The 26,638-nt window shown below is 44.1% G+C and overlaps 1 long non-coding RNA gene across 1 annotated transcript; it reads right to left on the bottom strand.

Moving 5' to 3' along the window:
• Window positions 1-474: 474 nt before the first annotated feature.
• Window positions 475-25,867, bottom strand: LOC145530381 (uncharacterized). The gene is made up of 5 exons (XR_014071721.1): window positions 25,547-25,867; window positions 16,528-16,745; window positions 15,312-16,433; window positions 2,353-2,675; window positions 475-715 (listed from the first exon to the last, which is right to left on the bottom strand). It is a non-coding gene; the product is annotated as an uncharacterized LOC145530381 (long non-coding RNA).
• Window positions 25,868-26,638: the final 771 nt, after the last annotated feature.

Here is a 26,638-nt window from a genome sequence, read left to right as displayed (position 1 = left end):
AAGAGTACTGGAGTGGGTTGCCGTTGCCTTCTCCAGGTCTCAGGGACTCACCTGCTCCAATACCCAGGGAAGCTGCATTTATTCATTTACCTTCACAATTGGCCAGCAGGGAGCAAAAGACACCCAGTAGGTCACCTGGAGCCCTGCCTTCCCAGTGTCAGGGATAATTACCCCGTCTAGATCAAGATTCCACACTTCCCCTGTTGTTCCCTGGACCTAAAGAGTTTGACAAGACCAGGTAGCAGCCATAGCTTCTAATTCAATGGGACTCTTGCTTTGGTTCTGGCAATAGTGCACCCCCATTGGGAAACAGGACCTGTAGCACTGGAAAATCCAGCTTTGGAGAGATGAGGAGCACAGTGTTCTTCACTGGGACAACGGGAGGGATGTTAAATATGGCCATTCCTGTTTCTACCTCTTGGCTCCTAGACCCATGCAGTACTCTTTCTGGGTAGACAATACTGTATAAAGGTCTTTAACTCAATGGGTTTACTGGAGCATGGCACCCATCCTAATGCAGTATCGCATCCAAGTTGGTGCTTCAGCTGAGCCTCCAGAAAGCTCTCCGATTGCTCTATGAGGCTGGCAGCTTCTGGGTGGCTTCTTATGTGACATGTCCAAGTGGTTCCGCGTGGGCCAACTTCCATACCTTCTATGTTGCAAAATGTGTTCCCTGTGATGGTTTTCCTGGTGGTTCAGATGGTAAAGAATCTGCCTGTAATGCAAGAGATGTGGGTTTGATCCCTGGGTTGGGAAGACCCCTTGAAGAAGGAAATGACATCCCACTCCAGTATTCTTGCCTGGGAAATCCCATGGACAGAGGAGCCTGGCAGGTTACAGTCCATGGGGTTGCAAAGAGTTGGACATGACTGAGCGACTGTAACAATGACTCATGTGTTCCCTATGATACAGTGTTCTATAAGGTCCCATGTTGGTGAGACATATTAAGTTGGTGGGACTCAAACGTATTAAGTCATTGGATAGACAGAGGCCATAGCTTCAATTATGGGTAGGAAGGACAAACCTGTAATTGGAATATGCCTATTCTTCTTACAAGGAATTTCTAGCTCTTCAGGATGGAAGGACTGAGATGCCAGTTGTAGTTTTTGAGATATGTTGTTGTATCAGGGTTCAGGGTGGTCTCAGATGAACATTGTGACCCCATGGACTGTAGCCCACCAGACTCCTCTGTCCATGGGATTCTCCAGGCAAGAATACTGGAGTGGGTTGCCATTTCCTTCTCCAAGGTTTCTTTCTGACCCAGGGATCCAACCTGGGTCTCCTGCATTGCAGGCAGATTCTTTACTGTTTGAAACAACAGGGAAGCCAGTCTAAATCTCATCACTTCCCAATGTGTAATATCATCACATTGAGGGTTGGCGCTTCAATGTATGAAATTTTGGGGAACATAAATATTCAGCCCATTACACTGACCCATCTGTAAACCAAGCTTGGGCTTTTCTTCCAGCTGATCATACTGGCTCCTGTATAGGATGAGCTGAGAGTGAAGTCATGAGGATCTAGGCTATCTGTTCATGCAGCTTGCACTCTCTGGGCCAAATGTTGTTCGGTCTCATCCCACTCATTTTTGTTGGGCCGCTGCTGGGCCAGCCCAACCTGAGGGCATGATGACAGACTAAGACCATCATGGAATGTTCTGGACTCACGGTCACCTGGTATTCCATGGTGCTCCGTCTCTACCAGAGGCTGTTTTCTAAAGGTGTATCATTCTCCACTACAGATGCTGTGGCCTTGAAGAACCCTGGGTTCTGCACTATGGTGATAGCCCTGTTCTTTACCATTTGCTTCACACAGCATCTTTGCCTACCACCATCATCAAGTCAATAACATAGGTTCTGCTGGGTCATACAGCGCAAGTGGCAAGGCTGGTTGCCCTGCACCCTAGACTTGCTGAAAACTCCTTCGTGGCTCTAGCTCTACTCAAGATAAGCAGTATTTCATTTCATCCAGTCTATGAGCTAGAATACTACTGCAACGTATGGAATAGGATGCTTCCACGACTTGACAAAATCTACCAGTGTTTTGTTAGCTCTGTGTTTCCTTTCTTCTCCATGGTAGGAGGTATAAGATGCAATTGTTTACCTTTTGCTTGGGAGGAGATGTCTTGGCATGTCCCTGACTGCTGTACCCCTAACACTTGTATCGATATGGCAAACTCTGAATTTTCCTTTCACCCCCAGGAGCATATGTGTCATACCAAAGCATCCACTGTGCTAGCCAATTCTTGATCTAACCCAACTTATCACAATATCATCAATATCGAGGGTAGATTGAATGTGCTGGTCTATGGGATGTTCTCTTTTGTGTGTGAGAGGGTGGGTTCATACATACCTGAGACAAAGCTGTGAATGCAGATTATTGCCTGTTCCATGTGAGTGCAAACTGTTTCAGATCCTCTTTTCTGGTAGGAGTATAAAGGAATTCATTTATCAAATCAATGGCCACATATCATGTGCCTGAGGCCATGTTAATTTCCACTAACAAAATCAATGCATCTGGCATGACAGCTGCAACTGGGGCTACTACTTGGTTGAGTTTGTGGTGGTTTATTGGCATGCTTCAGGATCCATCTGGTTTCTTCCAGGGACCAGACTGAGTCATTTATGGAGATCTCATACTCGGACATCTTTAGATCAGCAGTCAGCAAACCTTTTCTGCAAAAGGCCAGATAATAAATATTTTAGGCTTTGTGGCCATACAATCTCTGTTATAACTACTCAACTATGCTGTTGTAGTACAAAGACAGCCATAGACAATATGTAAACAAATGAGTGACTGTATTTCAATAAAACTTTATTTAGACTGGTGGGCCAGATTTGGCATGTGGGCTATAATTTACCAACTCCTGCTTTAGGTCTTTAAGAGTAGCAGCGATTCGTGCCATCCTTTTCAGGATGTTCTTGATTTGTTCTCTTGTTTAGCTGAGGGAGGGTGTGTCAGGCCAAGCAATCAGACAATTAATAAGGTTTGTGTTCTGCATTTCCATATGTTTGATTGGTAAGGGACAATGGGGCAAAATGTATTCAGATAATCTATTTATAAGTCATAGCACAGAATGTGTGCATGGATTCCCACTGTCCCCCAAGCTCCATGGGGTGATGAGGAGTGGACTTAGTGGATGCTGCACACACATGTCTACGTCATAGGCAGTGAACACTGAGCTTAGAAGACCCTGAATCCTATATGAGGCTGCTGGCTAACACATCCATCTTCCTCTTCAGAGAAAGATTAAGCTTATTATTCTAGAAGGTAATAAAATCTTCTGGGAGGAGAGAGATTTTATCATCCTGAAATGTGACTGAGGTTCTCTATCTTGGAATCACTATTTCTAGTTACTAAGATTGTCTGATACAGAAACAGTCTTGCAGGGTACTTGGCTCAGAAGAGGAGCAGAAATGCCATAATTATGGAGAGTCACCTCCAAACAAGGATACAATTCTAAGGCTTCCCCTTGGCCTTCCCCACTATGACAGTTCCAACCTCACTGGTCAAGATTCCTATATGGGGGTTGCACCAACTACCAAATACATTAATCCCAAATATACATTTGGAGCTTCAGAAGTGACCACTAAGTGAGTCCATGGATGCAGTGGATCCAATGTAAGCCAGATCTTGGCCAGGACTATACTTATTACGTGACCCCATGTCCCCTCTGGGCTTCCCTGGTGGCTCAGATGGTAAAGAATCTGCCTGCAATTCAGGAGACCCGGGTTTGATCCCTAGGTTGGGAAGATCCCCTGGAGAAGGGAATGGCTACCCACTTCGGTATTCTCACCTGGAGAATTCCATGGACAGAGGAACCTGGTGGGCTACCGTCCCTGTGGCTGCAAAGAGTCGGACTTGACTGAGCAACTAACACGTGTACCCTCCACTCTAACACAGAGGAAAGGGTAATGATGCTTTAGATTTCTGAGATCAGTGTTAGCTCAGATTTGTGTCCAGCAGTCCTTCCCTCAGTGTAGAGCTCCCCAGGTAAATGGCTGCAGGTCCCTTTGAGGAGGGATTGTGGGGCTCATTACTGTGCATATCTGCCATGGCAGTGCTGGCTCCTTCCTCCTGAAGAAGAGGAGGAGGCAAACCACCTCTTCAATTGATTGGTCGGAGTCTGAAAACTGGCTCAAACCCAGAATACAGGTAAGAGGGTGTGCTCTTTAATTGGGGTGACTGCCTTCAGCCTCCTGCTCATCTATCCTTACTTTCCTCTGGTGGTGATGCTTAAAGTTACCATTGTTGGATGCCTGTTTATCTCACCTCTAGTGACGTTCTGTTCTGTTGTCTGCATAACAGGAATTTTCTGTGGGTCTAGTCCCCTTGGATGCCACTCCTATCACAATAGCTCTGTCATCATCAGAATAACAGTATCATCATCACAATAAAGGTGTCTACCTCGGTGTTATTTTTCCAGGGTCTCCTTATCCCCATTGCTCTCACTGTGCCTAGCTCTGTAGCAGCCTCTCTACCACCAGCCCTGGCTTACAGAAGAGAGCCACCCCTGAACTTTTTAGCGATGCTGGTGCTCTCCAACCACTGACATTAGAAAATGGTATCTTTTTTGAGACTTCCTTGAAACTTGTGTTGAGACTTCTGGATTTACATCTTTTCTAAGGCCTTTAATCCCTTTCTCCAGCATCTGTCTTGGTAGTTTGGGCATTTTAACTTCCCTTAGATGAGCCATCACTACTCCATGCTTCTAGGCGCCACTCTCTTAGCATCATCTCCTGGGGTTCTTGCTGGGATGCATCTTGTTCACTCTTAAATGAAGTCCTGAGCCCGATGCCTTAGTGCCAGGAGCCAGCTCATGAGATCCCACCCATGACAGAGTCATGAGGAAGAGGGCTGATTGAGCACGGCTTCTCAGACCTCAGGGATTCTTGGGAGGCTGCCCCAGTGCTCACCTTAAAGATGATATCTGTCTTTCTGATGTTTGCTATAATAAACCTCTTCTTATTTTCTGTGACTTAGGCAAAAGGCTTTTCCTGATTCTCTTCTAAAATAGATCAATCTGAAACCTCAATCGACAAGGCCCCTGAACGATAGCACCCTAATAAAATTACCTAGGATATAGAGTATGCTAATCTAAATTCCTCTTGCTAGCATATTGGTTTGCTTAATAAATGTACCTGTGCCTTTGGAGCTAATGTGCATGGCTGCTCCTTAACAACAAAACAGCGTTGAGAGCTTCCACACAAAAAGCCCCGATGGGCACAGAACCCTTTGTAAGAAAGGAAGGCTTATAGAAAAATATAAAAAATATTGCTTTATGAAACTGTTACTTAGTCTATATTTACTCACTATGTTTTTGTTCTTAACGTATTTAGCCTATATAATGAAAACATAATAGTTAGAGATTTATATAAATAGAAGTTTAGCTTTAATACATATAACAAGGGAAAGGGAAGTCGCTCAGTCGTGTTCGACTCTTTGCGACCCCGTGGACTGTAGCCTACCAGGCTCCTCCATCCATGGGATTCTCTAGGCAAGAATACTGGAGTGGTTTGCCATTTCCTTCTCCAATTAATAAGACGATTGTTAATTCAGCTGGTGATTTTGCTAGGCACTGACCTTGGCGCTACATTGTCTCAGCTTGCTGTGCCATGATTTTATGGGACAACATTCTTTTCTGTTAGGGTCAAGGCGTAAGATAGATTACAGAGAAACAGGTTTTACTTTGAAACTCTGAGTTTATAAATTTTTTCTTTGTCATAATCTGCTGTGCCTGTATTCTTTAAAAAATGTAACTCTGGTACTTTCTGTGCCTGATACAAAAGTGTTCTGGCTGATCAACCCTTATCAATAAAGGAGTCACAGGATGTTAGCAGGCCTCCAGGCCCAAAGATGATGTAAATAACTTTAAACCTTTTGTAACTAAAAAACACAAGCAGTGTCCTGGTTACGATAAGGGTCAAAAACTGCTGACCATTTGATTTGATTTTGCATGACTCTACACTTTACATTTGTTTCTATGTACAACTGAAAGTATAAAAGCCGTCTTAAAAACAATAAAGTCAGAAGACACTTGGAAACACCACGACTCACTGTGTCTTCTCATTCTTATCGCTGACGCTGTCCATCCTGAGGGAACCCTGACCAGCTGGAGCAGGCCTCTGGCACCTTAGTTTTCTTTGTCCTCTCACTGTAGGAGATGAAAGCCTGTCCTCAAGGAAGACCTCTGACTTTCACACTTGACTCCTGTCAACTTTTGGTGAACTTTATTTATCTAGGGTATCAGTGGTGCTTAACAGTAGCCATCCAATCCATTGCCTTTATAGCTACTATGCTCCACCCCATCCCAATACACTCTTGATAAGCTGTATCAGCTAATGCATCCCTTTGGGGGGCTCACCATTCCAGTTCATCAAAGGTGAGAATTTTAACAACTTAACTCTGGACTTCACCTACCACCAGTCATAAGGTCCTCATCGCAAGCCAAGTGGCCACTTATCCTCCAAAACTTCATCTCATTGCCTGCTTTCTTGGATCACTCCAGTACCAATTATCCCAGGTTAGGGTCTCACCAAGAAGACACTGAGGTAGGAGTTTTTAATGGGGTCCAACACATATGAGAGGCAACACGATGGGGTGAAGAAAGGAGAACCCCCTTAGAGAGCCCTGAACATGCATGGCCTGTAAGTGGTCCGCTACGGGCTGAAATGGCCAGACATCAGTGATGAGTGACTAGGCATAGACTCCCCTGGGAAGGGCATGTCCTTGGGCAAGGTGGTGCTCAGGAGCTGAGGCAGACACTAAAAGATCTGGCAAACAGAGCTGTTTGTTGACTGCACACTCGGTAGCTGGGGCAGCAAGTCTTTCCTTGAATGGAATCTGGGTGAGGCATACCCATGTCCACCTCACTGGTAAAATGTAATTCCTCATTTTTTTCCCCTACCATGCTCATGTATTATTTTTCTAACTAAATTAATAGAAAAGAAAATAAGACATTTATCTTTTATTTCAAGATGAAATTCAATTCAGATCAACTTTTCCTAGTTTATTTGTTTCAACCAATTTGATTATAATTTCTAGGGTGTAATGTAGCATATATGATCACGATTCCAAACATCTACTTAGAAAAGGGTAAATTCAGTTGATCAGTTGATCAGTAGATAATTTTAACACCTTCGTGGAACCCACCACTGGCACTCAGCATCTCTTGGGTTGACTACATAAAGGGCATTTGGCATCCACACAGAATGAATTCAGGTTTCACAGCCATCTGGATGGCCCACGTCTTGGGAAGTAATACCATTGAATGTCATTAGGAAGATGGTGAGTGACAGGTAGATCATAACCTCAACCCAGTCTGGCTTTGACTTTTCCACGTATACTCATTTGGGGACTTCTTTTTATCTGAGTCTGGCTTAGATTCATGTGGCCATTAGAGTCAATCCACTTGCACAAATACTGATTTATTAACCTGAAACAATCAAAGGGAGGGAGTGTCTATCTTTTTTCTCCTCGTTATCTCTTTGAAGGTTCTCTATCTGTGAAAGTGCTTGTGGGAGTGAATTAGTAGAAGTCCTCTGCTTTTGAAGGCCCCTGCCTGGGGCCTCATCCCTGCTTCTGTCTAATAAGATCTCTTTTCTAATGAGAAAAGTTACCTCCTGACAAGAGGCTTTGACGAGTAAGTAGGGAATTAAGTTTCTTTCCAGTAACTATGGGAAAACAAACCCAGAGGAAAAAACCTGAGAGACTGGAGGATCTGTCTGGGGAGGGAAGATAACATAGGATTTAGTGACAGTCAGCATCAGAGGTCAAGATTTAAATACCGCTCATCTGTATGAGACTTTGGTCAAATCATATAAACTCTCTGAAATTCAGTTTCTTCCTGCAAATAATCAAGAACCTAGTGGTGGCCCATTTCTCTGTCCCTTTTCATAGCAAATGTCCTTGAACTGGCTGTCAGTTCGCTGTCTCCGTTTCTTCTATGCTTTCTCTCTCTTCAACCAATTCCCCAAAATGCTCTGCCCCACCTTTCTGCTGAAGTGACTCTCAGCATCCTCACCAAGGGCCTCCTGTTTTGGATGGCTCATCAGCATATCCAACAGATTCTTATTTTATGCCCCCCTTGCCGAGCAACCCAACATCTTCCTCCCCTTTTCGCTTTGCTCCCATCAGAGGGGCTGGGAGTCTGGCAGCTCCATCTCCCCAAATCCCTGACGATGGGTTTCCAGTTTAGATTCCACCAACAGGAAGCCTTTGTATGAGATTTGGAGGAAAGAGGAGAAGCAGAAACCAAATAATTGCTCCTCATGGACTTCAGTAAATGAAAGGTTTTTTCAGTGGCCTCCAGCATTTTCCTATGAATCATCTACTTCTGAAGTTAAAACTATTGCAAGAGATTTCCTGACCTTCCACAGCTTCCTGGATCTCTGTAAGCTGGAGGTAAACCTGGTAAGCTACCAGGGACACCACCGTTCCCGGATCTGTGTTCCTTCTCCCTTTCAAGGGTTTTTGTAAGTACCAACTGCCTTAAATCCTTTTCTGCTTAACACCTTAAATTCTTTCACTTTTGGTATGTTCTCTGAATCACCAGCCCTCACACACTAACATGCATCAGAAATACCTGGACATCTTGTTAAAATAGACTGGTGGGTCCATCACAGAATTTGTTTGTTTTGTTTTTAAATTAAGATTTAAAACCAAATTATTGGAGTATGATTGCTTTACAATGTTGTGTTAGTTTCTGCTGTACAACAGAGTGAATCAGCTACATGTATACATTTATCCCTTCCTCTTGAGCCTCCCTCCCACCCCCTATGCCACCCCTCTAGGTCATCACAGAGCACTGAGTTGAGCTCCCTGTGACATATAGCAGCTTCCCCCTAGCTAGCTATTCGGTCTTTCTGATTCAGTAGGTCGAGGGTGGGAGTGAGATGATGCTCATGCTGCTGGTCCAGTGGCCCACTTGGAGAACCATTGACCTTTGAACTTTGAACCATTGAACTTTGCTATCTGAGTTAATGGTACCACCATCTGTACTATTGCTTAGGCCAAATACCTGGGAGTTATTATTGATTCCTCTCTTTTCTCCATGGCCATGGCCATGATCTTGGTTATGAAGATGAAGACACTGAATTTCAGGGCGTTTATGCTGACCAAGGTCTTATGCTGATATGTGGCATTTAAACCCATTTACCTCTGAGGCTGACTGTTGCCAGAGCCTATGTTATCTTCCTCGCCCCGCCCACAGTAGACCTAGCACAGGTTTTTAAATTGGGGAAATAGTTTGTATCTGCATCTCTTTCTCCATGAAGACAGAAGAAGGGTCTCCAGCTGAAAGAATTTAGAGGTTTGAAAAGTGAGGGGCCTGTATGATGTGATCATTGGACTAGGAAAGAGTGGTTGAATTGTTAAGCCTGCTTGGGGTGCATTTTGTGATCTGAGGTTAAATTTTTATTTTTCACTGAATTACATTAATTTATAATATTGTGTTAGTTTTTCCATTATAGGTTATAATAAGGTATTGAATATAGTTCCCTGTGCTCTACAGTAAATCCGTACTGTTTTTCTACTTTATATATATGTATCTGTTATATACATCTTATATATATGTATCTGTTAATCCCAAACTCTTAATTTATCCCTCCTCTACCCTTTCCCCTTTGGTAACCATCAGTTTGTTTTCTACATCTGTGAATCTGTTTCTGTTTTGTAAATAAGTTCATTTATATTATTTTTTAGATTTATACATAGGAGATACAATCTTCGTCTTTCTCTGTCTTGCTTCATATGGTAATCTTGAGGTCCACCCATGTTACTGCAAATGGCATTATTTCATTCTTTTTTATGGTTGAGTAGTATTTCATTGTATATATATATATAAAGATATATATATATTTTTATCAATTCATTTGTTGATGGACACTTGGTTTGCTTCCACATCCTGGCAACTGTAAATAATGCCACCATAAACATTGGGGTACTTGTACCTTTTCAAATAAGAGTTTTCATCTTTTTCAGATACGTGCTCAGAAGTGGGATTGTGGGATCATATGGTAACTCTGTTTAGTTTTTTAAGGGACTTCCATACTGTTTTCCATAGTAGCTACACCAGTTTGCATTCTCAATAACAGTGTAGGAGGGCTCCCTTTTCTCCACACTTGAGGTGAGTCCGGTGAGTCCAGTCTGCATAAGCATGGAATTTTCTCCAGCAATATTTGCATGGGCCACTGTGCTTCTGAGAGAGTCCTAGGAGCAGAATTGCTAAATCAAGGATCATATACCCTTTACCTTTTGGTGGTATTGCCAAAATCTATGCAAATATACTCTCCCATCAAAACGTTCTCCACAGCTGCTAATACAGCGTTGCATCAAACTTGTGGATTTTGCCATCTGCTGGGTGAAAATTTTTGTTTTACTGTTTTAAGTGCAAATTATTTCATTATATGTGAGAATGAATATCTTTTCGTACGCTGCTTCTGTGAACTGCCTACTCATGGGCACTGCCTATGAATTTGGGGATGGTCAGCTTAAAAGAAAAACACAAACACATTGTCCAAGCTACCAGGCAAATTTGTTGTTACTATTGTTCAATTGCTAAGTTGTGTTCAACTCTTTGCAATTCTATGGACTGCGTAGTCAGGCTCCTCTGTACTCCACTATATCCCTGGAGTTTGCTCAAATTCATGTCCATTGAGTTGGTGATGCTATCTAACCATCTCATCCTCTGCCATCCCTTTCTGTTTTTGCCTTCAATCTTTCCCAGCATCAGGTTCTTTTCCTATGAGCCAATTCTACTCCTCAGGTGGTCAACCTATTGGAGCATCAGCATCAGCCCTTACAATGAATATTCAGGGTTGATTTCCTTTAGGATTGACTAGTTTGATCTCCTTGAAGTCTAAGGGACTATCAAGAGTCTTCTCTAGCATCACAATTCGAAAGCATCAATTTTTTGGTGTTCAGCCTTCTTTATGGACCAACTCTCACATCTGTACATGACTACTGGAGAAATCATAGCTTTGCTATACATACCTTTGTTAGCAAGGTGACGTCTCTGCTTTAGAATACATTGCCAAGGTTTGTCATATCTTTCCTTCCAAGGAACAAGAGTTTTAAAATTTCATTTCAATTTCTATCAAAATATTAAGGAGGAGGTCCCAATACCTTGGTGCTAAGGTTTAGACACTGGCATCAGAGGTGTGACTTTTTCTAGAAAGTAGGCTGCCTTTGTCCTGGCCAGTATCATTTTGGCTGGGGCCATAACCTTCCTGAAAAACATCATCCTACCCAAGTGTAGGTACCAGCCAACCAGAGACTGGTACCTTGATTCCCAGCTCCCAGCTCTGTAACCTGATCACAGGTGAAATTTTGCCCATGATACAGCCCTAGGGAAGCACTGAGAGGGAAGAAAAAGCAATGAATAAAATGAAACAATAAAATAAATCCTCTTGCTTATAGGTTCAGTGGGAACTGGGAGTCAGAATTATGCATTTGGCAGCATAGAAATGATGCTAATGAATGCAAAAGTTATGATCATACACTTTTTAACCCACTGTACAGCTCCTTAAGAAAAAATAAGTCTCCTAAATCAGTAAGTTTGTCTAAACTGAGCCCCGTGGTGCATACACATACTGTGCTGTTCCAATTTTTTAACCTGGAGTATGAAGGAAATAAATCTTCTAGATTTCTTTTCCTATTTTTGTCAGGGGAGAGCGATACATTGATTCTGTTGAAAGGGGGCTGAGATTGCTCTAAATCCAGGCTTGGAGACGGGGGCATGGTGCTCACATCAATCAGAGAATGAACACAGGGCATGGGAATAAGATGCTGGTGAGGAAGTAGACATCTGTCCTGAGGGTGTGGTGGTGGCCCCAGGAGTCCAGGCTGGAAAGAGGGAAAGAATTTGACATGTTTGGGAATGTGTAGGAGTCTGATATAATGCTATGCTATGCTATGCTATGCTAAGTCGCTTCAGTCGTGTCTGACTCTGCGACCCCATAGACGGCAGCTCACCAGGCTCTGCCGCCCCTAGGATTCTCCAGGCAAGAATACTGGAGTGGGTTGCCATTTCCTTCTCCAATGCATGAAAGGGAAAAGTGAAAGTGAAGTCGCTCAGTCGTGTCCGACTCTTAGCGACCCCATGGACTGTAGCCTACCAGGCTCCTCTGTCCATGGGATTTTCCAGGCAAGAGTACTGGAGTGGGGTGCCATTGGCATATGGTAAAGGGAGGGGAGAGAGAACGAGACAAGCACAGAGAGGGAGACATCCTAGGGATGCTGCTAGGTTAAGGGCAGTTGGATGAATGACTTCCATGTCAACATCCCAAGTATTCAAGTGCAGGGAGATGAGGAAGGCAGGGAGCAGTGAGTGTGTGCGTGCTAAGTCACTTCAGTCGTGTCTGACTCTTTGTGACCCTCTGGACTGTAGCTTAACAGGTTCCTCTGTCCATGGGATTCTCTGGGCAAGAATACTGGTATGGGTTGCCATGCCCTCCTCCAGGGGATCTTCCCAGCCCAGGGATCGAACCCATGTCTCTTATGTCTCCTGCATTGGCAGGTGGTTTCTTTACCACTAACACCACCTGGGAAGCCCAGGGAGCAGTGAGAAATACCTACAAAGGCAGAGTTTTACTGCTAAAGGGAGTGAGGCGTGCGGGCTCCCCGGATGCTATGGCAAGTGGGCACAAAGCTAATTAACTGTATCCTGGATGATTCCACTCCTGGCTGTGTTAAAGCTCTTTCTTACTGGGGGCTTACTTACTAGGAGCCCAGTCCATGGAACATATGGGATGATGGAGTTAGTGGCTTAGCCACAACCAAACGATCACTTTTTCAAGAGCTGCACGAGTCTTCACCAGAGCATTTCACAAGCACACTGCTGGGAAATAACCCCAGGTAAATGTCTAGGCTTCCTTTAAGCCCCCTGACTACAGCAGCACTCCTCCGGGACCGCTCTCAGGCCTGCGTAATCCCAGACTCACCAAGGGCAGAGCAGAAAGGGTGTGGTTGTCCCCAGAATCCCTTTCCTGGATGAAAGAACTGGGACCGAAAGAAGAAGAAGAAGTGATTTATTCAAGGGCGTCGGAGGCAGAGCTGGGACTAGACCCCAAAGGGAGGGCTGAGGAACTGGTCCTAACATTGAGTCAGGTCACTGCACCTGATCTGGGTGGGCAGAGCTGGTGCTGTTTCCTCCCTGGCGGTTCCACTTGGGCTGAGTTAACAGGAATGTGGTCTCAAGGACAAGGGATTGGCTTTTACTCCTCTCGCGGCCACAGCGGGAGCACTGAGGAATATTCTGGGGGAGCCCAGATTTAAGGAGTACACCTAAAATACCTAGAATGCGTTCAAAGAGTGAAACCAGATGGCGAGTGGGAGTGACAGCCAGGCACGTGGACACGGGTCAGTGGGATGTAGAGGAGCTGCAAACTGGCCATGCAGAACTTGATGATGTTGTTGTTGTTTAGTTGCTAAGTTGTGTCCAACTCTTTGTGACCCCACGACCATAGCCCGCCAGGCTCCTGTGTCCATGGGATTTCCCAGGCAAGAATACTGGGGTGGGTTGCCATTTCCTTCTCCAGGGGACCTTCCAAACCCAGGGATCAAACCTGAGTCTCCTGCAATGGCAGGCGGACTCTTTACCACTGAGCCACCAGGAAAGCTCACAGAACGTGACAACTGAGTCCAAATATATAAACAAGTAATGTACTTTGCTTTGTTTTTGTTATTTTCTCTATCATTAATTGATTATCCTATTGCCATGGAGCTAATTCTCAGGTTTTATTCCACACATGTAGGGCTGTAACTCCTTCACACCCTGCTGTGAGGGACTTGTGGGGGTGAACTGCTGGGGGGCTGACTCATTCTACTGAAGGAAGAGTCCCAGCCCTAAGTGCACGTTTTAGAGGCATTGCCTTTCCCATACTCCACCCTAGAAGTCTTATTTAATTCGTCTGGGAGGGGGCCCTATGGTTATCCATTTTAAATACAGCAGTGTGTACATATCAATCCCAAACTCCCTAACTATCCCTTCCCCGCACTGTGCCTCACTTTGGACTCTTGGCTTTCCTGTCTGGACGCCAGTCAGGTCCCTTGGACTTGAAGTTGAGATTGCTCTCCCCTGAATGGGAAGCTCACATTTTCTTGCTGACTCTGATTGGACTCCAACCTCTAGCCTAGCAGTTGTCAGTCATACCTGGGAAACAACCTTGATTCAGGCTCCCTCCTCCCCAATAATTCAATCAGAATCTCTGGGGTGGACAGAGGTGTCAGCATTTCAAACGCTCCCCAGGGGCCTCCAAAGGGCAGCCGGGGATAAGAGCGACAACCTCTGGCAGAAACTACCCACCTTGTAGCCCCCGCCCCTACCTGCATCCCCTGAAGCTTTGGTTAAACCCCCACCCCCATCAGGATGCTGGTTTCCTCTAGGAAATTTTAACATAGTAACCATGTCGCCAGCAATATAAGAGCTCTTTTAAATGTCAGTCCCAAACTGGTCGTTCCCTTCCCCACCCGCAAGGAGTAGAAGGTTTGAAATATGCCCCCAATCATCAGGTTGCCGGCTGAGTACAGAGGCAGCTGGCCAAGGAAAACCGAGCTTTCAAATGAGAGCGACATAGACAGAAAGCTGCAGGGCCGTGCAAAAGAGGAAGGGAAGCCATTCCCCGTAATGAGTAACCGGCGGCAGGCACTTTACAGAGCAATACAGTTGATAAATACTCTGTACTTAAAGTGAACTTTGAACAAATGCATAAGCAGAGATTGAATGTTTTCTGCAAATAGAAGCAAGCAAGGGCTTCATACAAAGAAGCCGTGGCCCAGCACAGACTGAAGTGAGACAGGAAGACTCAGCAGAAAGTAGCTAAACCTAGGTGGTAAAAGAAACTTAAAAACACCCAGATAAATTAGAGGACAGGCAGGCTTCTTAATGATGGTAAAGAGGGGTTGCGCGAGTTTTGTAGGGAGAAGAAAGTGTAAACGCTTATCAGAATTTCAGGCTTCCCTGGTGGCTCAGTAGTAAAGAGTCCACCTGCCAATGCAGAAGACACAGGTTCCATCCCTGGTTTGGGAAGATCCCCTGGAGAAGGGAATGGCTACCCACTCCAGTATTCTTGCCTGGGAAATCCCATGGTACAGAGGAGCCTGGCAGTCTACAGTCGTGGGGTCACAAAGAGTTGGATGTGACTTAGCAACTAAACAACAACAATCAGAATCTCACTGTATGTATTTAGTTTGCTGTATGCTTACTGTATTTTTCTTTCTACAAGGTGGGCTCATCATTTTCCATCCATTCTTTTGTTGTCTTCATGAAGGTCAGACAAAGGAATCCCAATGGGTTCTTTATAGAAACCTACCTGGACAGAGGGATTTGGATGTCCAGCCTGGGGGCAGACCACATAAATAACTCCCCTTAGAGAATGGGCCTTCAGCATCCTGACTTCTCTCTGGGATGCTGAGAGTTATGTTAGCACCATCAGCTTCCAGAATAGAGGATAATCAGCACCTTGGACAAAAGAAGTTCAAGTCCCAGGAACAATGTGGTTGGGTTGGCTTCAATGGAAGCCAGAAAGAAGCCAGAAAGGAAGCCAGAAGGAAGCCAGAAAGACCTGGGAGGGTACTCGAACTGGAGAGGTTGAGAGAGTCAACCGGAGTGTTTTTCCAAGCGTCATGCCTGCCTTTCATTAAGATGGAAAGCCAGGTACATCTTTTCCTTGTGCGATACCAACCATTTTCAGCAAGGTGGCTCATAAGTTCTAATGGCAATGAATCAGTGAGAAGGGGACCCGACTCCCTTGTCTGCCAGGACTGGGTATTGATTGAGTTTCTGATGGAAATAAACAGGATTCGCTTTCCTCGGTGATTTAAACAGACATAATTGAACAAGAAACATCAGGGCTGAAAGTAAAGTGCCGTGAACAGATCTATTATTTCAGCTTTGCCTTCATTCCTGCTCCTTGAGAGAGGCACCCCTTATCTCCCCCATGGCTGAGGACTCTGAGCTTCTGGAAACTCAGCAGAGGAGAGGGTTAAATGACATTGTGGCTGAAAACAGATTAAGAGCCAGTGATAACACCAGAGCTGGGCTGAAACTGAGCCCTGCCCTGGCAGTCGGCTCTTGATAGCTGCACACGGTTACGTGGAAGGTCCCCTTGGCCTTTCACAGAAAAGGGCAGATTGTCAGCAAACAAAGGGATAAAAAGCCCAAACCTTAAACAGCTAGAGAGAAGCCAGGTGGGAGAAACGGCGCTTGCCGGGTCCTGTCTCTTGGAGCCTTTGAGGCTAAATCCCATTTCACAGCAGATTTAATGGAGAATTCTTCTGAAAGTCAGGATCAGCCCACCGTCTTTGAACATCTTCCTTTAATAAAGTGTTAACGAGCTTGACTCCTTCTGCAGGACCAAGGCCCCCATTGCTGCCCCGGTACCTGAATGGAGAGCCAGTTTCACCCCTGATTTTCCTTCTTTATATTCCTTTATCTGAGAAGAAAAGAATATTTAGACATTTAATTGGCATGTAACGAGATAACTATAACAAGTTAATTAGTTCTCAATTAAGTTGCATTTACTATACCTCCTGAATGTGTTCTCAGCAATTAGGGGTGTCTAATGAACTTGCAGAAGCTGTCTGCTCCCCACAGGCAGCAGTACTATGACAGCATCGCTCCTGAGGTCTGAGGCACTGTGGCATTATTTTCTTGAAAGCTAGCATCAGTCTATACATCCAAGCTGTTTTAGGATCCAGTGGATGAAATAGCTGCTCAATCCTGGAAACAAAAAGCTGGAGCAGCTCTGTAAAAATGGAAACAAAGAATTATGAAATTCATGTAATATAAAGAACACTGGCTTTGAAATCCAAGGGATATGGGTTCAGGTCTTGACCACTATTTTTTGGAATGTAACTTTGGGCAAGTCAGTCAGTTCAGTCACTCAGTCATGTCCAACTCTTTGTGACCCCCATGGACTGCAGCACGCCAGGCCTCACTGTCCATCACCAACTCCCAGAACTTGCTCAAACTCATGTCCATTGCGTCAGTGATACCATCCAACCATCTCATCCTCTGTCGTCCCCTTCTCCTCCTGCCCTCAATCTTTCTCAGCATCAGGGTCTTTTCCAATGAGTCAGTTCTTCTCATCAGGTGGCCAAAGTATTGGAGTTTCAGCTTCAGCATCAGTCCTTCCAATGAATATTCAGGACTGATCTCCTTTAGGATGGACTGGTTGGATCTCCTTGCTGTTCAAGGGACTCTCAAGAGTCTTCTCCAACACTACAGATCAAAAGCATGAATTCTTCTGCGCTCGGCTTTCTTTATGGTCCAACTCTCACATCCACACATAACTATTGGAAAAACCATGGCAAGTATCTCCCCAAATCTCTGAGCCTCAGTTTCCCCATTCCTATGCCAGGTATAACAGTAGGGAGCTTACTAAGGTTTCTGGGTAGACTGGTCAGAGAGTGAGGTCCTGTATATACTAAACATTGTGTTAGTTCATACATGTCTTTCCGTAGGCTCTGTGGTTTGGTTGGATTTGGGCAAAGAGGTTATCTGGCCAAACACATGGAAGGGGTTAATCGCCATTTTAAGTCATTGCAGGAGCCCCTAGTCACATTTCAGTGTCCTGTTAGTGGAGAAAGCTCCTTAAAAGCATTACCAAACTATGATGGGATAGCTAGGGGCTGTAGGTGCGTCCTAAGTTGCTTCAGTCGTGCCCAACTCTGTTGGGACCCTATGGACAGTCACCTGCCAGGCCCTCTGTCCATGGGATTCTCCAGGCAAGAGCACTGGAGTGGATTGCCATGCCCTCCTCCAGGGGATCTTCCCGACCCAGGGATTGAACCAGCATCCCCTGCATTGGCAGGCGGGTTCTTTACCACTAGCACTACCTGGGAAGCCCCGGGGGGGTTAGGTGGATCAGGTTACTTATTAATTTTATCCTGGAGTTTCTGTTAAGATGCAGTGAGATGGAGATCAGGAAAATGATGGAGCTTATCAGTTAAACACTGGCACTGGGGGGCAATCATGAAACTAGTCCCCTCCGTGGAGAAAACAGTGGTGGAGGAGGGGAAGCAGGGGGCAGAGGGCTTAGGCTCTCAGGGAAGCAGCGTCGTGTCTCAGGGAGCGTCCAGTGTACTGTCTCTCCCTCTCTTTTCCTTTCTAGCCATGGGTTCACCTCTCCTTCAGCACCAGCTATGATTAAAAAACCATGCTGAGGAATCATCAGGAGGAGGGGAAAAAATTTACAAACTCATTTGCATTTTAATGAATTTTTAATTGAACCAAAATCTGTTGTTTCTGTTTAAAGATGCAGCTCTGACTTTGTGGTCTCTGCCGCTGTGGGCCAAGCAAGAACTTAATGTGATAAAAACAATGATAATGCGAAGCTTAATTAGGTTTGAGATCTTGTCTAGAAAGGCTGCTTGGAGTCTGGAAACGGCAAGCATTTGCCAGCAGCAGGCTGAGAAGCCAGAGTGCATTAGTAGACACCTTCTTTCTAAAACCACCAAGAAGGCATCTAGATCAGGCAGACTGGGCCAGGAGGACACCCTCAAACACCCTCTCCATCACAGTGCTTTGGGGTTTTTAAGTGTGAAAGCCAGACAAGCCCAGCCAGTGGGAAGTGGACACTAGATTTCTGCCCTGGCTTTGCTTTTTGTTATCATCAATGGCTTCACTTTTTCTTTATGTCACTTAGCAGGATCCCAGTAAGACACAGAGATGGTAGTCAAGGTGATCCGTGTACCCTTTGGGACAAGGCATTGAAAGGCCACCACTGAAAAGAACTGTCAATGGTCTGGGATTTTATACTACATATAAGCTAACACATCATGTTTCCATGGATGCTGGCAGAAGGCATGACACTCCTGGGGCAGAGACAAAGGACTTTATTACTCATGGCAAAATCTGTAGCCAGAGCTTCATGTTTGTACCAGTTCTCTGTGATCTGTGGTTCCGAGCTTCATGTCTGTACCGGTTCTCCGTGACCTGCAGTTCCATGGAGGTAAGGGAAAGTGACACAGGTGGGCTTGAATGGCTGCTTCACAGACACTGAAGTATGTTACACTTTGTGCCTGGAGGACTCATCCCTTTTATAGGGAGGGGAAGAAAGCTGGGTTTGGGGAGAGCAATGCTACCTCATCCCTTAAGGTTACTGGCTGCAGACACAGCCCTGGGAAGTAACCCAGGTCAGAGCAGTCAGGGCCTTGCGCTCCTGGCACCTTAGCAAGAACATGCAGTGATGCTCAGGGTCCATGGTGGGTTGCAATTCCAACCACCATGCCTATGTGCTACTTCTATAGTCTATGGCAATGTCTGAGTAGATTTGAAGGCAGTGGGTATAATAGATATATTGGGAAGAGGTTTGCTTCCTTACTGGAAAGGAGGGAGGTGTTTGTTGAAATTATTACCCAGGCAGTCCCCTGTTTTTTTGTTTTTGTATTTTTGCAGTACAGAAAATTCTGGAGTTTTAACTAATGAGTACGTCTCCACTCCAAATTTCTCCATTTGCTCCAAACATCCTGCTTGCTTTCTCTCCTCCCTCCCTGACCAGTTCTGCACCCCTCGGCCCCAGCAGTCATAAGCCTGGTTCACCCCAAAGTGATGAGCCCAGGAGAGCCAGAAGAAAAGACATTACATATTTGGCTTTAAAGACTAAAAAGCAGGAAAATTTTGGAAGGATGTTTGCTTGCCAAGCATCTGTTTCTTCTCCAAACACAGACTACACAACAACTCCATAGAATGAGGTGAGGAGAGAATAATCAGAGAAGAAGAAATAGGTGTGGGGCCCTTAGGAGCTGTCCCTCAAGTTGAGTATGGGGATGCGTACTCAACAGAACCCTCAGATAAATTTAGGGATAAGCTATAAAAGGTAGTTTTCATTCCAAACCCAAAGAAAGGCAATGCCAAAGAATGTTCAAACTACAGCACAATTGTACTCATCTCACACGCTAGCAAAGTAATGCTCAAAATTCTCCAAGCCAGACTTCAACAGTACATGAACTGAGAACTTCCAGATGTTCAAGCTTGATTTAGAAAAGGCAGAGGAACCAGAGATCAAATGGCCAACATCCTATGGATCACCAAAAAGCAAGAGAATACCAGAAAAGCATCTACTTCTGCTTTATTGACTACTCCAAAGCCTTTGACTGTGTGGATTACAATAAATTGTGGAAAATTCTTCAAGAGGTGGGAATACCAGACCACCTTACCTGCCTCCTGAGACATCTGTATGCAGGTCAAGAAGCAACAGTTAGAACTGGATATGGAACAACAGACTGGTTCCAAATAGGGAAAGGAGTACGTCAAGGTTGTATATTATCAAACTGCTTATTTAACTTACGTGCTTATTTAACTTATATCATGCAAAATGCTGGGCTGGATGAAGCACAAGCTAGAATCAAGATTACTGGGAGAAATATCAATAACCTCAGATATGCAGATGGCACCACACTTACGGCAGAAAGTAGAGAAGAACTAAAGAGCCTCTTGGTGAAAGTGAAAGAGGAGAGTGAAAAAGTTGGCTTAAAACTCAACATTCAGCAAACTAAGATCATGGCATCCAGTCCCATCACTTCATGGCAAATAGATGGGGAAACAATGGAAACAGTGAGAGACTTTATTTTGGGGGCCTCCAAAATCACTGCAGATGGTGATTGCAGCCATGAAATTAAAAGACTCTTGCTCCCTGGAAGAAAAGCTATGACCAACATAGATAGCATATTAAAAACCAGAGACTACTTTGCCAACAAAGGTCTGTCTAGTCAAAGCTATGGTTTTTCCAGTAGTCATGTATGGACGTGAGAGTTGGACTATAAAGAAAGCTGAGTACCGAAGAATTGATGCTTTTGAGCTGTGGTGTTGGAGAAGACTCTTGAGAGCCCCTTGGACAGCAAGGAGATCAAACAAGTCAATCCTAAAGGAAATCAACCCTGAATATTCAGTGGAAGGACTGATGCTAAAGCTCCAAGACTTTGGCCACCTGATGCAAAGAGCCGACTCATTGGGAAAGACCCTGATGCTGGGAAAGATTGAAGGCAGGAGGAGAAGGGAACGACAGAGGATGAGATGGTTGGATGATATCACCGACGCGATGGACATGAGTTTAAGCAAGCTTTGGGAGTTGGTGACGGACAGTGAAGCCTGGTGTGCTGCAGTCCATGGGGTCACAAAGAGTCGAGGACATGACTGAGTGACTGAACTATGACTGAGTGACTCAACTGTGACAATGGGAGCAAAATGGTGTTCTGGAAAGTATGGTAGAGAGATCCTGAGAAGCTCACAACATTTTTTAAGGTGTGCTGAGAGGGCTGAATTTTCCCTGTGGCCTGAGGTCAGCTTCCACAGGTGGCCCGATCATCAAGGTTGACAGAGGTTTTAGTCCAGTCTGTGAGTTTCAACTTGTCCTTGCTCTCTCTCATATTATATCCGTCTTCCCTGTGTGACTACCAGTTCTGAGGACTTCAAGTGCAGTGTCAGAAAGCAGCCTCACAGGACTGCTTACATGTGCATAAGGTGAAATCCCTGCTGGAGCTCACCTGCCACCTACCCATCCATGTGACTCATCTACCCACCTGCCTACTCATTCACCCAGCCATCTACCCATCCGTCATCCACCTACCCACCCACTCAGCCATCCAACCACCCACATACTCATCTACCTACCCATTCACCCACCCATCTGCCCATCCTTCCAACCACCTATCCACCCACCATCCAACCACCCACATACTCATCTACCTACCCATTTACCCACTCACCTACCCCCTCATCTACCCATTCATCATCTACCTACACATGCACCCAACCATCTAACCACCCACCCATCTGTCTAACCATCCACCTACCCACCCACCCAGCCATCTAACCATCTGCCTACCCACCCACCCAGCCAACTACCCACCCACTCATTCATCCAAACAGCTCAGCCTGTCTGTGATTTATTTAGGTCACTCTGGTTCCATATAAAAAGGAACACCTGGAAAAAGGTGGGCCTGTGAACATGGAGAGGAGAGAAGGATTTAAGAGAAGTTTCTTTTCCACATTTACTGTAATCACTGAACTCTTTCTTTCCCCAAATCCTTTGAATTCCTATGTCCTCTCATCCTATAGGAGCTCTAGGACAGAGGAGGGATACGAGGCCAATTTCACTGTTGCCTAGACTGGGAAACAGGACCTTGTCTCAGACAGAGGAGTCAGAACAGCCCTCCTTACAATAGTGAATCCAACCAGAGAATCAATGAATCACACCAAATAAGCCTAGTTATTTTCAGTACCTCTCTTTTTATAAGGTGAAAGTATAAATCTTTGTAATTTTCCAGTGGTCTACTGGGAATTTTCAAAGATAGGTGTAGAAAGTATTCTGAACATTTTATTTTATTTCTTTCCAAATTAGGATCCAATCTAGGGAAGGCAAAAATCTAAAGAGTTGTCAGAGGAGATACTTGATTATGATATTATCACTGGATGCTTGAAAAATAATAATTAGCTACCTACTTATCAAGGTGACTATGAAATATTTTAAAAGAATAGGTTTATAAAGCATCTGAGCTCTTTTTATGTAATGAACCTCTGTTGTTTTATAATCAAGGACATAATAAAGTAAACGTAAAGCTCAGACAGAGGCATAAAAAATGATTCTGCTAAAACAAAGAACTTTTACTATCTAGGAAGACTGCACAGAAGATAAAGAATATTCTCTTATGTTGTGATAATGACATTGGTCAGTAAATCAAGGAGGTCAGCCCTTCAAAGTCAAGAGAATTTTGCCAAAATGTTGACATTTTTATGGTCTCTTTTTAGAGGCAGGTGTTATTAGGTTGGTGCAAAAGTAACTGAGTTTTGTATTGTTGAACTTTACCATTTGATATTGGAATACGTGGGCTTCCCTGGTGGCTCCCAGTGGTAAAGAATCCACCTGCAGTGCAGGAGCTGCGGGTTTGATCCCTGGGTCAGGAAGATCCCCTGGAGGAGAGCATGGCAAAACACTCCAGTATTCTTGCCTGCAGAATCCCATGGATAGAGGAGCCTGTTGGGCTACAGTCCATAAGGTCACAAAGAGTCAGACATGACTGAAGCTACTGAGCATGAACACATTCATAAATAAATGTGGCTATGGTATACATCATTTTAATGCACATTTCTCACTTTGTGTTTTTTTTTTTTTTGCTAATGACTTATTACTTGCTGTTTATTTTATATCTGTTTTAGACTGGGGAAATGATGCTAGATAAAAAGCAAATTAGAGTGATTTTTTTTTTTTTTTGGTAGCCTTTGCCTTCTCCAGGGGATCTTCCCAACCCAGGGATTGAACCCAAGTCTCTTGCATTGTAGGCGGATTCTTTACCAGCTAAGCCACAAGCGAAGCCCTTTAAGTTCAAAATGAGTCGTAAAATAGCGGAGACAACTTGAAACACCAGTAATGGCATTTGACCTGAAAACTGCTAATGTACGTACAGTGCAGTGGTGGTTTGAAGTTTTGCAAAGGAAATGAGAGCCTTGCAGATGAGCACAGTGGCCAGCCGTCAGAAGGTGACAAGGAACAACTGAGAGGATCGTCAAATCTGATCTTCTTACAATTACACAAGAGGTTGCCCAAGAACTCAACACTGGCTGTTCAATGGTCATTTGGCACGTGAAGCAAATTGGAAAGGTGAAAAACTCAGTAAGTGGGTGCCTCAGGAGCTGACCGAAAATTTAAAAATTCGTCACTTTGAAGTGTCACCTTCTCTTATTCTACACAATAACAATGACTGGGCGACTTTTGCTTTCACTGTTTGGCGGTCTGCTGCCCGTCTGATCCACTACAACTTTCTGAATCCCAGCAAAACCATTGCTGAGAAGTATGCTTGGCATATTGATGGAATGCATTGAACACTGCAATGCCTGCAGCTGGCATTGGTTACCAGAAAGGGCCCAATTCTTCTCTGCAACAATACCCGACTGCATGTTGCACAACCAATGCTTCAAAAGTTGAACGAATTGGGCTATGCAGTTTCGTCTCATCTGACTTATTCACCTACATTGAAGCTGCATTGAAAGTTGCTCAGCTGTGTCCGACTCTTTGCGATCCCATGGACTATTCAACCTATGGAATTCTCCAGGTCAGAATACTGGAGTGGGTGGCTGTTCCCTTCTCCAGGGGAATCTTCCCATCCCAGGGATCGAAGCCAGGTCCTCTGCATTGCAGGCAGATTCTTTACCAACTAAGCCATCAGGGAAGCCATATTCACCTGACCTGTTTCCACAGCCAGCAAGAGGCAAAAAATGCTTTCCAAGAGTTTGTTGAATGCCGAAGCATGGATTTTTACACACAGGAATAAACAAACTTGTTTCGTGTTGGCAAAACTGTGTTGATTGCCATGGTTCCTATTTTAATTAACAAAGATGTATTTGAGCCCAGTTATAATGATTTAAAATTCATGGTCTGAAGCTACATTTGCGTTTGCACCAGCCTAAATTTAAACCAAGGCAAACAGGTCTCACTTTCCAAGTTGTGTCCTTCTCTTACCCTCATTTATATCTTAGAAATGAAAGCAACTAGGCACTTTCATCACTATGGTTCCTAGTATAGTCTCAACCATCCATATTAATTATGATTTCTAACTAAAGTAACTAACTTCTATTTCACAGAGAAAATTATGGGGTAGATTATCTGAGGACTGTCAATCATATCCAAGCACTTTAGTAGACTAACAGAACTTGAGATACATACAACACAATTTTATTTGCCACAGATGCCACTTTTACAATTTAAAATGGACATGTTTATTAACATAACCCAAAGATTTAGCTGTATAGCCTATAAAAATGCGGAGCAAAAGCACATAAACTTTAAATCATAATTTATAACCAAGTCTTAACATTCTTTATTACTTACTTTGAAATTATCTAGATATCTAAGAGTTATCCATTAATTAGTACACTGTGATATGTGTCTAAAGTCATAATTCACCTAAAGATGCTGGAAATTATGGCTAAACTGGTTCAATACAAAATATAATTACTGTTGATAGGAAGAGTTGGTCAGATAATCACTCAGTTTAGTTGAATGCAAATTCACATTTTTCATAATCTTAAATCTCATTAGGAATAATGCTAGCTTGTTTGATTAGTAACCTATATAAATTTAGACGACTCCAATTTTTTTGTTGAAAAAACAAACCCAAGTAAAATAAAATGTACTGTTATATTCACTTAACACAAATCAATCAGAGAAAAGACGTAGCAAGTGTTTCTTGTGATTTGCCAAAATTTACTGTAATTATGTGAGTTTGGTTCCCTAAAAGGTTTCTGAGCTAACAATTTTTGTAAGATGGATTTTCTCAGCTCTAGCACATTGAAGTATCAGAAATTCAGTGTTTCTATTTCCTGAGAATTTTAGGAATATTCCACCTATACAATGATTTGTGTTTATAACAAGCACTCCTATAACCTAAGAAACATAATTCATATCCTCCAAAAGTAGGAAAATATTTTATACTCTTGCAAATGAAAAGTCAAGGCCTTTGTCATGGACAGTCATATAGAGTATTTGTAGCTCCAGGTCTACAACTTAAGCTAGAAGTCAAAAGTAAATGTAGAAACACAAAAACTCACTGGTCCAGATTTAAAAGAGCTGGTCTTCTCCCTTACGGGCGGAAATTCTTAATTGATCAGAGCTTCAAATAGACAAACAGAGCAAGAAACAGAAACAAGTCTCCTGTTTCTTCCAACAGAGACTTCATCTTCCCTCTACAGAGATTACACATGGTCAAGTCATAAAACCCAAACTCCAATCATTACTGCCACTCCAGGGAGTCACTCACTGGTGCCAAGTGAACCAGAGACAAGACAAAGTATCAAATAGGTAGAAAGGAAAAACTTCCTCCTTCTGCATTTCCTCTTGACTGACCTATGTGTTCAGAACGAGGTCCCACTGCCGGGACCTGAGGCACATAGGCAGACTGGGGAGTGGGTCCTTTGTGACATAAGGTGACACAAGTGGTGTGTTGGTCTCAGTGTGATGCTCTTCAGTGACAGAGCCCATGCTGCCCTGGGAGCCAATGAACACATGCCTGAGGCAATGCAGAGTACATCATGAGACACTCTGGGCTGGAGGAAGCACAAGCTGGAATCAAGATTGCCGGGAAAAATATCAATAATCTCAGATATGCAGATGACACCACCCTTACAGCAGAAAGTGAAGAAGAACTAAAGAGCCTCTTGATGAAAGTGAAAGAGGAGAGTGAAAAAGTTGGCTTAAAACTCAACATTCAGAAAACTAAGATCATGGCATCCGGTCCCATCACTTCATGGGAAATAGATGGGGAAACAGTGGAAACAGTGTCAGACTTTATTTTTCTGGGCTCCAAAATCACTGCAGATGGTGATTGTAGCCATGAAATTAAAAGATGCTTACTCCTTGGAAGGAAAGTTATGGCCAGCCTAGACAGCATATTAAAAAGCAGAGACGGAGAAGGTGAGGGTGGGTCGTTCTGGGAGAATGGCATTGAGACATGTGTATTGTCATATGTGAAACAGAGCACCATTCCATGTTCGATGCATGTGACAAGGGCTCGGGGCCGGGGCAGTGGGATGATCCAGAGGGATGGGAGGGGGAGGGAGGTGGGTGGGGGGTTCGGGAAGGGGAACACATGTAAACCCATGGCTGATTCTTGTCAATGTATGGCAAAAACTATTACAATATTG

The sequence above is a fragment of the Giraffa tippelskirchi genome, chromosome 12, assembly GCF_054371585.1.
Source record: "Giraffa tippelskirchi isolate mGirTip1 chromosome 12, T2T-mGirTip1v1.2.pri, whole genome shotgun sequence".
Lineage (NCBI taxonomy): Eukaryota > Metazoa > Chordata > Mammalia > Artiodactyla > Giraffidae > Giraffa > Giraffa tippelskirchi.
The sequence above is the reverse complement of the archived record's forward strand: the minus strand, read 5'-3'. Positions and strand labels throughout refer to the sequence as shown.